The sequence below is a fragment of the Amphiura filiformis genome, chromosome 16 (assembly GCF_039555335.1).
Source record: "Amphiura filiformis chromosome 16, Afil_fr2py, whole genome shotgun sequence".
NCBI classification, from domain to species: domain Eukaryota; kingdom Metazoa; phylum Echinodermata; class Ophiuroidea; order Amphilepidida; family Amphiuridae; genus Amphiura; species Amphiura filiformis.
This window is the reverse complement of record NC_092643.1, coordinates 25,479,482-25,494,713: the sequence shown is the minus strand read 5'-3', so window position 1 is coordinate 25,494,713 and position 15,232 is coordinate 25,479,482.

Here is a 15,232-nt window from a genome sequence, read left to right as displayed (position 1 = left end):
TGAACATAACAACAACAAATACGAGGAGGCATCTTGATGAACGTTGATGGGATTCGAATGATGATCAAATTGTTAAATTTAATATTAAATGACATTATAGAATACTATTATAGGGCTTACACGCATTTCCTTGCTTTCCTTAAAGCCATATTGTATTATTTGTTGAGGAGGGTGCCCCCAATATTTTTCAATGATTTTGTTTACACGATTAAAATGTACTTTATTAACTAACATAGCCTGCAAAAACAAAATCAAGACTCCCGGTGCTGTAGTTTTGTCAAAATCCGAAATTTTGAATAAAACACAGTAACCGTCGTTTAATTATTACCATGGAAATAATTAGAAAATGTAGTCGAACGCTTATGCGATGTTCATAACACAGTACGTACAATTAACAAGGTATCGGTACGGCATACACACATCAAAGGATCGTGCCGTAGTACGACTGAGGGATTAACACGCATTGGCGATATCGGCGTTGGTAGTAAATTCCAATTTTCTTTGCTTTACCTCAGTTGTTCGGTTCAAAATTATAAAGGGGACAATAAAAGGTAACATTTTATGGAAAAGAAATACTAATCTATTTTTATTGAGCTGTTACAATATGGCTTTAAAGATCAACAACCTCTTATTCTCCATCAATATTGACACTTTGAAATATAGTTTGGATTACGTGTCGTAAGTAATTTTTTTGCCTCGCCTACCAAAACAAATTAATATATCAGCATGAAACATTGACAGATTGGGAGTGGTCGTAAAGGCCATACAATCAAGGTGATAACTTCATGTGCTGGAATCGAACCATCCATCTTAAAAATGTCTTTGTGTAAATTATCAACATTAAAGCCATAATGTACGATATTATAATATGAAATTGATGATTATGGCATGATTTTTAGAATATTTTGTTACGTTTACACATGTCCCAACTTGCACCTAAATGGAATTAGCCAAATGTGTTGTGTTTGTAGTCATATTATGAATTTAAGTCCCCCATAGAACTCTTTACTTTGTTTTGTTTTGTTTTTCAGCCTAAAATGGACAGAAACCCTTTCCAGCAGTTATTACTAATATTATTTCAGCATTTTGGGTAAAGAATAACACAATTAAAATTTGACGGAAATCGTACATTATGGATTTAATTAAGCAGACATAAAAACACGTTTTTGTTAACCTTTAAAAAAGACATATTTTTATCAAAACCATTCGAAAGTAAGTTCATACGTGCTGGTGATAAACAATTTCTAAACGTTTAAACTGACTTTCAGCACAAAAATCCAACTAACTTTGAATTTTCGATGTGTGACACACATCTTCATCAGAAGAAGTCCTAGGATTTTGTGATGGACTTGTCCTTTTGTTGATTTACATGATTTAGTTCTGACGATTTAGTTCTGGCGTATTCTTCTTGAAGATCAAAAAGAAAACGCCAGAACTAAATCGTGATCAAGAACTGGAATTGCCAACCCTCTACAACGCCCTCATTCGACCGAAAGTCGCCAATGGTCAACAAAAGATTGGATTTTTGTGCTGAAAGTCAGTTTAAACTTTAAAAAAATCAAAAATATATTATTTATAAATTACTATAATTATGTTATAAAAGAAGCTGCAATAATGTAATAATTGCTTCTGTGTTCGTCCATAAAATATTGATGTCGTAAAGGGTAATATATCTGATGAATAAATATTGAGTTGCTGAATTGTGTACTACTGTTCAAATGTTTTAAACATTTATTTAGCTTGAGCCTGTATTGTATTGTTCAGTTTACAAAGATATTCATGAATTGCATATCCGAGGAAATATACTAGGCTAATGGAAATGGATTATTAATTTCCAATGGATACCGAAAAAAGGGTCGATGTCAGTTTCATTATTAATTTTTAGATACTCGTACCACTGTGCACCTGTATATATAGCATTAGTGTCTTTGAAAAGAGCGGTATTACACATTACACAGGCATGAATGTTGATGGGTGCAGCCTGCTTATCAGGGGCAATACATGCAAAAATTATTTTGCCCCATTGCTATAATTAAGCCTGTTACACCACTATACAACGAATTTTAGCCTGGCCAAGTGGACCAAAAAACGTGTAAGATTATACGTGCAACTTTACACGTGTAAGATTGCATCTTATTCGTGTAAGATTGCATCTTATACGTCTTAGAATCTAGCGGGATGCTTAAGAGGAACTATCTGTTATTTTTGAGAATAAAGTTGCCACGGTCAAAAAATAGATTGTCTTTATACTTTCATATTTGATGGACCTTGACCTCAAACTAACACACATGGGATAAATTTCGGGAAAAATATCCCCGTTGCCATGGTAACAGGCAAATTTCAATTTTAGGCCTATTTTCCCATTTTTTGCATTTTTCAGCAGTCAAATTGTCAAGTTTTGAAGCCAGTGTTACTAGTATACACAATATATATATAATTTTTTCTTTATAAGGTATGAATAGGTCAAACCTTAGATGCCGCAATGAAAGTATAAAAATAATCACCAGATGTCAGGGTGGGTTATACCATTTATTTGAAATAGGGGTGTTTTTCAATTTTTTCAAAGTATGAAAATACACCAACTTTGTATAGCTCATAAACCATATGGTAGTGTTCCGATTTCAACATCGACCACAGCATGTTGAGATGATAAATAAGAAATATGAAAAAGTTACATTTGAGCTTGGGGAAAACACATCTGTATATACAGTGTTGCCAGACATTTTCCTATTTTTCGAAATTCAACACAAATCTCACCTTAAGTTAAATGATGTGAAAATGAAACATCATCCTTTCAATCAACATTTATTAGAAAGAGAGTTTTTATTCATATCAAATTTGATCAGTTATAATGGTCAGTGTTGTTCTAAACCACATGGGTGTTGCCATGATTGGGGTTTAATTGTGATTTGTGGATATTTTCAACTTTTTACAAGTCATAAAAATACCAAAATGCATTTCTATAATAAAGAAAGAAACATCGACCTCGTCATGTTGAGATGATATATTGGCCTTATGAAAAGTTATTTTGATCTGGGGGCGGGGTAAGACATCAGTTTATACAGTGTTGCCAGATAAACCACATGGGTGTTGCCATAATTGGGGTTTAATTGTGAGGTGTGAATATTTTCAACTTTTTACAAGTCATAAAAATACCAAAATGCATTTCTATAATAAAGAAAGAAACATCGACCTCGTCATGTTGAGATGATATATTGGCTTTATGAAAAAGTTATTTTGATCTAGGGGCGGGGTAAGACATCAGTTTATACAGTGTTGCTAGATAAACCACATGGGTGTTGCCATAATTGGGGTTTAATTGTGCGGTGTGGATATTTTCAACTTTTTACAAGTCATAAAAATACCAAAATGCATTTCTATAATAAAGAAAGAAACATCGACCTCGTCATGTTGAGATGATACATTGGCCTTATGAAAAAGTTATTTTGATCTGGGGGGGTAAAACATCAGTTTATACAGTGTTGCCAGATATTTTCCGGAAAATATTTCCTTCTATACAGTATTGCCAGTTATTATCACATATATTCAAAATTCAACGTATGTCTCACTTTAGGATTTATATTGTTTAAATCGCTGCCATAAATAAACCACATGGATGATGCCACTATAAATGGAGTTAATAGTGAAATGTGGATACATTTTCAATTTTAAAATGACACCTTATTAATGTTATAGCTATAGTATTCCAATTTTTCACAAAAAACATCCAAAAAGCACACAAATTTGTCCTAATTTGGCCGTTTATGGGCACTTTTGCCTTAATGCACCCAATTTGGCGTATTGTCTCCACTGCAAACCCACCAATCGACATACCTAAATTTCTAAGGTACCCCCAAAACCGCGGCACATCCCCGTATACCTTTAACCAGGGAGAACCCCCTCCGGGGTCATGTCATAGGTATACTGTGCCCAGTAGTCCTCTTTTTCTACTTGAAACGGATATTTCCTCAGACAACTTTTATCAACATTTGGTGATTTTTAATTTTGCTTTAACCCTGCAAGTAGTTCATATAAATCTCCTTCAGTATTGAAAGCTTAATTTTAGTTAGCTGCTTCCTTTTTACAAGCTCATACAAATTCATGTCATCAATGAGCAGGGGATGCTTGAATGACAGAGAATTAGCAACAATATCATGCAACATTTCAATGATCATTTCTTCTTCAGCATGACTTTAAATGTCATACTTTCGACTCTCCTGCGAGCTCCTCTCGGGAAAAGTAATAACTGGACATTTGTCTGGCTGTGAAAAGGTTCTGTGCATTATTGTTTTTTGCTCATTTCTTCCCCATATCTTTTTTGCAAGTATAGTTGGGATGTGTGCTTTAATAATATGGGGTAGGCGTAATTTTAACATTATCTTACTCTTATATGCATCAAAATAACATAAGATTGTTACATTATGTAACAATCTTATGTTATTTTAATTTATTTTTATGTTTGATGTTTTCTGTGTTGTATTTTAAGGGGTTGGTCACCCACCTTTGCACAGTATTTTTGTCGGACCTGAGAGCACATCAGACATACCACATTGCATTTTGAATACGAGGAATGTCCTTCTGATATAAAATAATTTTGATTTTTTTAAATTCGGGTAAATTATGTATATTGATTTTTTTTTTTTTACATTATTACAGTCCTCAAAGTTAACTTAATAAATCTAATGATGTGTACTTAAAGTGTATGTAGCTGGGATGAAAAGGGACCACTAATCAATTAATTAATGTTAATTGAAAAATTTGACCTTTCATAGTGAAGATATAGATTTTTTCCCAAAAGACCTACATTTTTAGGTGTTTTGGTGAAAAAATCTATATCTTCAATACGAAAGGTCAAATTTTCATATGGACGGCTTTTCATTTCAGCTACATATACTTTAAGTACATATCACTAGATTTATACAATTTACTCTTGAGATCTGTTAAATTTCAAAAATATCAATTTTTAATCATTTGTCATAAAATTTGGATTATATCGCAAATTTCACAAAAAATATGTGAAAACGTCGCTATTTGAACCCTTATGACTTATAAAAATATGCACATCTCACTATTAAACCCTAATTATGGCAACACCCATGTGGTTTGGAACAACACTGACCATTTATACAACTGATCAAATTTAATATTAAAAAGTAAATTTCATTTTTAACTTTCCTTGTGAAGGTGAAGTTTCATTTTCGCATCATTTAACTTAAGGTGAGACTTGTGTTAAATTTCGAAAAAAATAGGAAAATATCTGGCAACACTGTATAAACATAATGTTTTCCCCAAGCTTAAGTGTAAATTTTTCATAAGACCAAATATGTATCATTTCAACATGGTGAAGTTGATGTTTCACTTTCACATATTTTTTAAGGAATGCATACCATGGTATTTTGGTATTTTAAAACTTGTAAAAAGTTCAAAATAACCACATCTCGCTATTTAACCCTAATTATGGCAACACCCATGTGGTTTGGAACAACACTGACCATTTATACAAGTGATCAAATTTAATATGAAAGTAAATTTCTTTCTAATAAACTTTCATTTTCAAACTAAGGTGAAACTAGTGCTGAATTTCGAAAAAATAGGAAAATATCTGGCAACACTGTATAAACAGATGTTTTTCCCCAAGCTCAAATGTAAATTTTTCATAAGACCGATGTATCATCTCAACATGATGAGGTCGATGTTTCATGTTCACATCTTTACTTTAGGAATGCTTGCCATTGTATTTTGGCATTTTAAGACTGAAAAATAGCTGAAAAAGCTGAAAAAAGCTCAACATACGTTGAATTTTGAATATATGTGATAATATCTGGCAATACTGTATAGAAGGAAATATTTTCCGAACTCAAATTTAAAATTTAAATTCACATACTAAGTGTTCTTAGGTTAATTTTAACCTTAATATTGCGTTCATTCCACAATAATTTTAAGGATGTGTACTATTTTTAAGACTTGTAAAAAGCTGGAAATATGTAAATTGTCATATTAAACGCCAGCTATGGCAACACCCATATGGCTTAGAATAACACTGACCATCCCAGATGATCAAATTGAATATGAAATTAACTTTCTTTCTAAAAAGATATGTTCCGTATGAAGGTGAAGTTTCATTTTCATATCTTTTAACTTATATAGGGCGAGACTTGTGTTGAATTTTGAAAAAAATAGGAAAATATCTGGCAACACTGTATACACTGATGTTTTACCCCCCCCCCCGATCAAAATAACTTTTTCATAAGGCAAATGTATCATCTCAACATGACGAGGTCGATGTTTCTTTCTTTATTATAGAAATGCATTTTGGTATTTTTATGACTTGTAAAAAGTTGAAAATATCCACAAATCACAATTAAACCCCAATTATGGCAACACCCATGTGGTTTAGAACAACGCTGACCATTATAACTGATCAAATTTGATATGAATAAAAACTCTCTTTCTAATAAATGTTCCTTGAAAGGATGATGTTTCATTTTCACATCATTTAACTTAAGGTGAGATTTGTGTTGAATTTCGAAAAATAGGAAAATGTCTGGCAACACTGTATATACAGATGTGTTTTCCCCAAGCTCAAATGTAACTTTTTCATAAGACCAATGTATCATCTCATCATGCTGTGGTCGATGTTGAAATCGGAGCACTACCATATGGTTTATGAGCTATACAAAGTTGGTATATTTTCATACTTTGAAAAAATTGAAAAACACCCCTATTTCAAATAAATGGTATAACCCACCCTGACATCTGGTGATTATTTTTATACTTTCAATGCGGCATCTAAGGTTTGACCTATTCATACCTTATAAAGAAAACAGTATATATATATTGTGTATATTAGTAACACTGGCTTCAAAACTTGACAAATTGACTGCTGAAAAATGCAAAAATTGTGAAAATAGGCCTAAAATGAAAATTTGGCTGTTACCATGGCAACGGGGATATTTTCCCCAAATTTATTTCATGTGTGTTTGTTTCAGGTCAAGGTGCATCAAATATGAAAGTTTAAAGGAAATCCATTTTTTGACCGTGGCAAACATTTTAAAAAAATTCTCCAAAATAACAGATAATGCCTCTTAAATTGACGAATCATATATAAAGAACCCATATTTAAACCCAAACAACATATCATCTTACGCGTATTCATCTTCGACCAAAGAAATATCGCCATACCATTTCCTATACGCGTGAGAATTGCCTATTAGGGATGGACGGTATTCCGATTTGACTGGCACGACAAGTGCCGAAAAATCTCAGCCTCGATATCGATCTGCACCGCGGTAATTTTCGCAAAAGTGATCATTTTACTATTACCTCTTGAAACTAATTGATATTGAGTATAAATTGACTCCAGATAACTGAAAAAGTAGCCAAAAAGTGAGATAAATCGGGCTGTGATCATGACGGACCAACAGTCGTAACAATTTCTGACAGAGATTCGGCATAAAATACAGGACATTGTAGCACTCATACAAATTGCCATACAATTTAGAAAATGCCTCGTTTACGATTTTGGTGACGAGTTCTCCTTATTATCGGTACGCCGACAATTAGATCGCGTATCGTCCATCACTAAAATTCGGCTAAACGTTTCAGTTGTCTCGGTCCCAGCCGGTTTGTGTTCCTCTGTCACTAAACAAACCGTCTGGCGACAACCCTGAAATGACAATCGCTGATTGGTTAATTGATTTCCAAATAAAACTGTTTTCAATTGGCTATAGGACGTGACTTGTGTAAGTGACACTAAACATCATAGACCCTCCACTATTTGTAGTCTTTGTATATACCGCAAACGAAAAATGTACGCTAGCTAATCATCAGCCACTGAGGCGCCGATCGTCCGATATCGCCTTTCATGTACGCGACTTGCAGCGCGTACTCACGTACATTGTGTGGATTTATGTAACCGCATAGCTCATATATGATCTTGTGTCATATACTGGGGTACCCAAAAAGGTGGCTTTGTTACATTTTGATGTGCAGTTTGGATTTCAAAACACTGTCTCTTGAGTATTCCTTCACTTAGAAGATTCAATTAGGTCTTAAATTGAGGCTAATTTATTCTATATTACTCATGTTTTTATCCTGTTTTAAAATATTTTTCAATTATTTTCTTATGACGTTTGGCATGAAATGTGCCAAGGGTGGCTGAGGATTAGGGGGAGGAGGATTAGGGGGAGGGATTTATATTGTAAATTTGATTTAACACCCCCCTTAAAAATTTGAATCTAGTAAAAAAATGTCTAAATGAACTCTTAGACATCTAAACCAAGTAAATAAATACAGAAGTTCATTTAAAAGACAAATACTTGCTCAGAATGATTGCAAATGTGGAAAAAAGAGGTGAGGTTACATCCTCCCTACTTTGTGATGGTTTTTGCCCACACTCTCTCATTTTTTAACCAATTTCCATAAAAAAGGTGTCAAAATGCTCAGAAGGATGAACCACTTTAAATGAGATGTGTAGGTAAAATGTTTAAACCATTTCATTTTTTTACTATGTAACACAAAGGTACCCCAGGTTGTGACACAAGACCATATGGAAAAGTTTTCCTATGAAAGTCTCTTTAAATAAATTATACTCGACTCCAGTGTGTGCACGCTGTGTGTACAGAGGCGTTCAAGGTCAATGCACAATGCATACATTACCACACAACACACTAAGCAGGGCTGTACTGAAGAGGGTGTGTTTTTTCCTACAGTACGACAGCATTTTGTAACCAATTAGATTCCTTTTTAGAGAGTAGAATCTGGCAAAGTATTTCTAGAAAATACCGTTTGAGCCAAGTCAATCGGACTTTCTATTATCAAGTGAGGGCCGTCTATAGCACGCTACTTTAATGACACAGGGTGCATGTCAGTGTATTTCGCCATAAATCGAGTGAGATTTAGGGAATACCTTGCGGTGTTTAGTGCTCCTGTACGACGAGGTCTTTCATCAGATTTCCTTAAAAATCGGGGAAAGTAAAGTTTAATATATACATGAGACAATTAAGAGTGAGCCAAAAAATAAAAGACTTTCCCTTTATAATATTTGAAGTTGAAAGTGAAAAAAGACCATTTTCTCCCATTGCTTAACTGTGGGATCCCTGAGTCGGAGTGATCAACCACTGCATGCGCCGAAGCCCAGCGTTGATTGACAGCAAAATTTAACGCCAGTATTTATGGCGTTGATGTTCAGCCAATCAGAAAAGACGTACTATGAGGTTGTCGCCAGACGGTTTGTTTAGTGACGAAGGAGCACAAATTGGCTGGGACCGAGACTAAACGTTTCAGCCGCGTTGTGTCGTATCCCATACAGTATGATAAGTACAGAAGTTCCCAGCAAACACAAAACGTTTTCGACATCATTCGCAAAAGGTTGTAAAAGGTTGTCAGAAAACGTTTAAATGTCGGGTTATATAAAGGGTATATTAAGAGTATAAAACGTTTTCATAACCTTAAAAACATTTTTGATAATCTACTGCTCAACAAATAAAAATGTTTTACAGATAACGTTTAAATGTCGGGTTATATAAAGGGTATAAAAACGTTTTAATAACATTCCAAAAACATTCTTGAAAACTTGATACAAAACATTCTAAACAGAATGTTATTTTGGGGTTGAAAAATATTTTTCGAAAAATGTTTGCCCAAAATATTTTCAATAACGTTTTAAAAACGTTTTTATGACCTTTATATAACCCGACATTTAAATGTTATTAAAAGGTTTTGAAAAAACATTTTAAGAACATTTCTGTGTTTGCTGGGTTTAAATATTTTAACATAATGTTATTTAAGTATTGACACAATATTTGGCAAAAATGTTTTCAAAAATAGTTTCCAATACTACTTTTCGAAAACATTTAAAAACATTGTTGTAGTGTGTTTTCATACAAAACGTTTTAAAACGTTATCATGACCTTTATATAACCCGACATTTTAATGTTATTAAAACGTTTTTACCTAAACCAAAAGCCAAAATATAACTTATTTAAAACGTTTTTAAAACGTTTTTGTGTTTGCTGGGTTACTATGCAGATATTACAGCTGCTAACCCGAACGATTATGCACTGTCTGATAGAAGCAAGATAGTTTTCACACAGTGGGTCCAGGGCCGTCGCTAGACCTATTTGTCTTAAATTACCCCTTATCTCTTCCTCACCAAACCGTAATAGTGGGGGGGGGGGCAGAGCACGTTCTGGGGACCAACGCACAACGTATTTCCGACAGTACCCGTTATTTTAGGAGTATGGCGAAGAGGTGTTTGAGGGGGATAAAATCCACATGAAAGCCATAATGGTTTGCAACAATTTTACCCTTTTTTTGGTTATCTTCTTCTTCTTCCTTCTTCTTAGCCTACACTGAATACCCCCTTTTTTGAATAATTAGCCCTCAAATTGAAATTTCGGCGCGCTTCGCGAGCATTTTGAAAAAATAAATGAGTTTTGTCTATTTTGTACTGTAAAAGTTGGTAAAAAGGCATTTTTGATTGTTAATGGTGTGACATTTTGGGTGCTCCCATACAAAATCACCCCATTTTTGACATTGCCAACACCGAATAACCCCCTTTTTAAAAAATTTCTACACTGATAGACCTCTAGTTTCGTACGCTGGTGTGCACAGGTACGTCACTTTCATATTCGAGTGCCCCCCCCCGGATGGCGGCCGCCCCCCTGTGGCGCCGCCCCTGCTTGATATGCAAACTGGTCATGGGAGGTGAGTAGCTAAATGCTAATAGGCGAACTGTTGCGAGGAAAGGTAAATCATACGCGTTACTAACGGCGCGCGTGATTGGTCGAGAGCCAGTCCTGTGTGGCTATTTTTCGTGACAATTGCAGGATAGAAAAAATACCAGAAAATCACATTTCAATCAATGTTATCATGTGTTTTCTGTTAGTCACCGTTCTGGTATGCGTTTCACCTCGGTAATTGATCATGCATGCATCAAATTCTATCAAACACGCAAGTAACACCGTTTGCGCCCCCGTTTGTGGTATCGGTTAGACCTGTAATCTTTGGGTCAGGTCATCAAACTAATACAAGTAGGTCCTATTATATTAAACACGGCCGTCGTCGTATACATTTGAAAACTTCATTACGCTATGAACAACCGGCACCAAAGCGGGTGCCAAAGTGCTAAAGCTGGTTAACATGTTGATACATACCATGTCAGGATTAGTTCCTTAAAAATGTTGATTTGACATAATTTATTTACTGTGGAAGGTGTTATCAAAATAATCAAGTTTTGCGGATGTCAAAACAGCATTTGATTCAGTCGAATGGGTCTGAATGCTTCGTCGTTCAAAGGACGCATTATCGCAAATCACTACACAAAAGGGCGTATTGCCTATTGGAGACAATTTGGTGTCCTTTGGGACCATATGTCTTCGTGTGAATTGGCATGCTACAAATCGATTTCACAAATAAAATAGGCCTTCTCCGTATAACTGCTAACGGAACAAGCAGTTGCGGCACCAGGATTGTTTTCGGGTGGGGGCATGGGGAAGTGAATTACAGGGGGGGGGGGGGCAAAATCACGCAAGTAGTAGAGCAGATAGGCTTCAGAAAGTATTGTAGGGCATGAAACAAATGACGTCATAATTATGTTAATTGTGCAAATTATGCAGACAATTAGTCTTAAACAATAAATGGCTGTTTTGTAGATTAGAGTAGGTGTAAGCGTAAAATGGGTTCATTAATATATTTATATAAACCACATCCCATATTTATTGTGGGGCATGAGACCACTTGCCAAAACATGTCTCAGCAGATTTAATTGTGTGTGATTTCCACGGGGAATTTCCCAGTATGACTCAACACCTTGCTGTGGCACTTATGTATGTTTTTGCATTGGACTGGAACCTATATTGCATAGGCCTAAATATGGCCTGTGATCTGATCTATATTTAGATCAGATCTATATTTAGTTCAAAAGTTGAAAAGAAGTTGCAAAGTATTGTGCAATCATGGTGCAATGTGTTCAGCTGCCACGTCAGACCAATCGGTTACTCAGTAAGTAAGATACACTTCTGTAAAGGTCTGCCTCAATAAAAAGCGTTTGTGAATCTAAGTGAAAATTACAATATTGTTTAACTTTATTGAACTGCAAGCAGAACAGACAGGTAAGTCAAGGTATAGGTATTGTTTAACCTTTATTGAACTACCTTAAATAACTACATAGATATGGAAGAACCAAACGTTGACAAGCGTCATACTACAAGCGTCGTATAGCTGTATGAGCAAAACGAAGTTCAGTAACTGTATCGAAGACAGATGAAAATACCGGGATGAGACTTTGTCCCGCTGTCAGTGCGACATTTGTGGTTAAACGAATACTTTGGTTAAACTATCAGTAAATCATCACATCTAACTATCAGTAAATCATCACATCTAAATCACCATCACCGTTACACATCACTGTGAAACTTGTCACAAACATTTTGTTTGAAGCGATGCATTGCGAAACTTGGGGAGCTCATCCCTATTATCATGGCAATTTCTGACACCTATTGCTATTCTGACACCAATTTCTAACCTATTGCTATGGTAGTTAATCCTGTTACATCATCATTTCTACAGCGAATAAAACGGGTGATGTGTGAATGGTTGTGGAATCGAACTAGAGACCTGTCCCTCTGTCATCTTAGAATTGCCCTCCAAATTACAAGGCTGCCATTCAATTGTTATACCATTCCGGCTGGCTTATTGCATACTAGCATAGAGTCTATCAAGACGTGACACAGTGTCATCCCGATATCTTCGTGTCAGAAATTGCCATGATAATAGGGATGAATGCACAAGTTCTTCAACAGCCACGCGTGGGCGAGTTTGTTCCGCCATCTGATAGCTGTTGGTGTTTAGCCAACTCATTTTGTTGTGTTGAGAAAAATGAGCTACCTTATTGGTCAAAAACCAATAGCTCAACGACAGAGTATAAATTCAACTCAGTAGCGCTAGCGCCTGGTGGTGGATTTGCAGAGCATGTGATTCGCTCCATGGCTCATTTCTATTGCCTAGTTTACCGCCTGTACAAAAATAATTACCAGTATTTACCTAGTGTTGACGCTGTGTGTGACCAGCTTCCAGGTTGCTACAGCCTTAATTCCCTGTTGTTAAGCACATTTTAATTGTATTACGTAACTGACCTGATCCTGTGGATCCTCTGGATAATAACTTATAGATACTGGCAATAGCTGATGCATGTGTGCAAGTCCCAACACTGTGCTATAAAATTTGTGGAAGGAGTAGCATTTTTCGTGAACATCACGTTTTTGGCCATTGACCGGAAGTGGATAACCTTTGACTAAAAGTTGATCATGTGACATTTGTCCGCCCACCCATTGGTCCTAGTGACCAAATATGGGCACAATGGCTTAAAGCTTGTACGGTTCCAGGGTACGATTGCAGAAGAAGAACACAGCAAAAACAGACCTTAGCAAATGCTGCGCATTGGGCAAGGAACAAGATAAGATGTGGTCTTATAATAGGTATATCACCTCAAAAATAAGCACAGCAGAAAAACGTTATTTAATGTTTCTACATGAATGAGCTTAAAAGCATCAAAAAACAAAAAACCGAATTGAAATCGGTCAATGCATTGTGATGTAGTGTCAATTTTAAGATGCTCGTAAATGGAATTAAAACCTGCCACAAATGGCTATAATGACAAAATTGGCACATTTCGAGATTTTGAAGGTTTATTTGGACGCTTGCTTGAAAAAGCAGCGTTAATTTAAGTACCACATGTTAAATGCCTATCTTTCCTAACTTCGTTAAAGAAAACAAAATTAAAAAATCTATCATTGAATAATTATAATAAATTAACCAAATATACTATTTTAGCAAATTCAGCCAATCTGCAGACAAATTAAAGGTGAAAACATGACTAAGTTCAGCTAATTAATATGCAAAATTGATGCCAATAGAAAACCGTACATGATATCAGGGTGCGGTTTTTTTTGCACACATATGTATACAAAGTTATTTCAATTGATTTGGATAAATGAAGCATATGAAGAAATTCATTTATCGACATGGATGTTTTCTAAAATTGGCCAACTTTGAAGCGCGCGCTTTTCAATTCACTGTTATGCTTGCATGCACAGTGTAGCAGAATTATTGTGCAGCCACTGTGACATACCTACTTATAAGACCACAAAGTCCAGTCGTGACCTTGAAATGACCTCTTATGACTTGAAATGACCTCCATCATGTTTTGGATCATATCAACATCACATATAATAATTTCATTCAAATTGGACAAACTTTGGAATTATACCCCCTTTGACCCCAAAACAGACAATCCCCCCTCCATAATCTTATAATCCTATATGCACATAATGCTAGAGTCCTTTTGGTATTATTCTGATGATCACAACATTAAATATATGCAGCATATATTGAATTTTTAAGTAATTTTCATCCTGTTTGACCCATGTATGGCCTTGAACTCAAAATATGTGAGGACCCCACTGACACCAGCTAATGTTAATGCATATGTGTCAGTCGCATCTCTGTACCATTTAACCTGTAGGTAAAGAAGCATTTTGAAGGTATTGGTGCCGGAAATACCCCTTAATGACCTTTGACCCCAAATCTGCGAGGACCCCCATAGGCCCCGGGTATAGCCAAGGTCAATGTCCAAATCTCATTACTCTGAAGTGAATTGGATCGCTACTTTTCCCGCGGAAACTGTCTATAGCTTATCCCCAGGGTGCGCTCGTGTTAGCAGCGAGTCATATACGTGATCTAAAGTAAAAACTGCCGATGTTCCAGTTCATGGTGTTGGCTCCATTTTTCTTAATCCATATGGCCTCCGTACTTTTGAATTGATCAGCCACTTTATCAAGAAAAGAAAAGTTGTCCCTTCCATGTCTATGGTATAATGGTCCTAGGATATGACTTTCTATGGCGATATGACATGTTATTTTAGGGGAGTTTATATAACATGTTGTTTACACCATTGATCATCCGTTGCTGGTCGTATTCATTTTTGATCAATAATGTTTCTCAAGACCGTAGTATTTGGCATTTTAAAATATGGAGTCTCAAATTTCACGGTGGTCAAAATTCAAATTAAATCGAGGTCATCCGAGGTCAAAGGTCATCCAAGGGCTAAATTTTAAACTTCGCCCGATTGGCTTGATGAATGAGGGAAATTATGGCGTAAAAAGTATAAAAAAGTAACCGTTAAGGTTAGGGTTATGGTTTATGTTTAGGGTTAGTGTTTATGGTTAGGGTT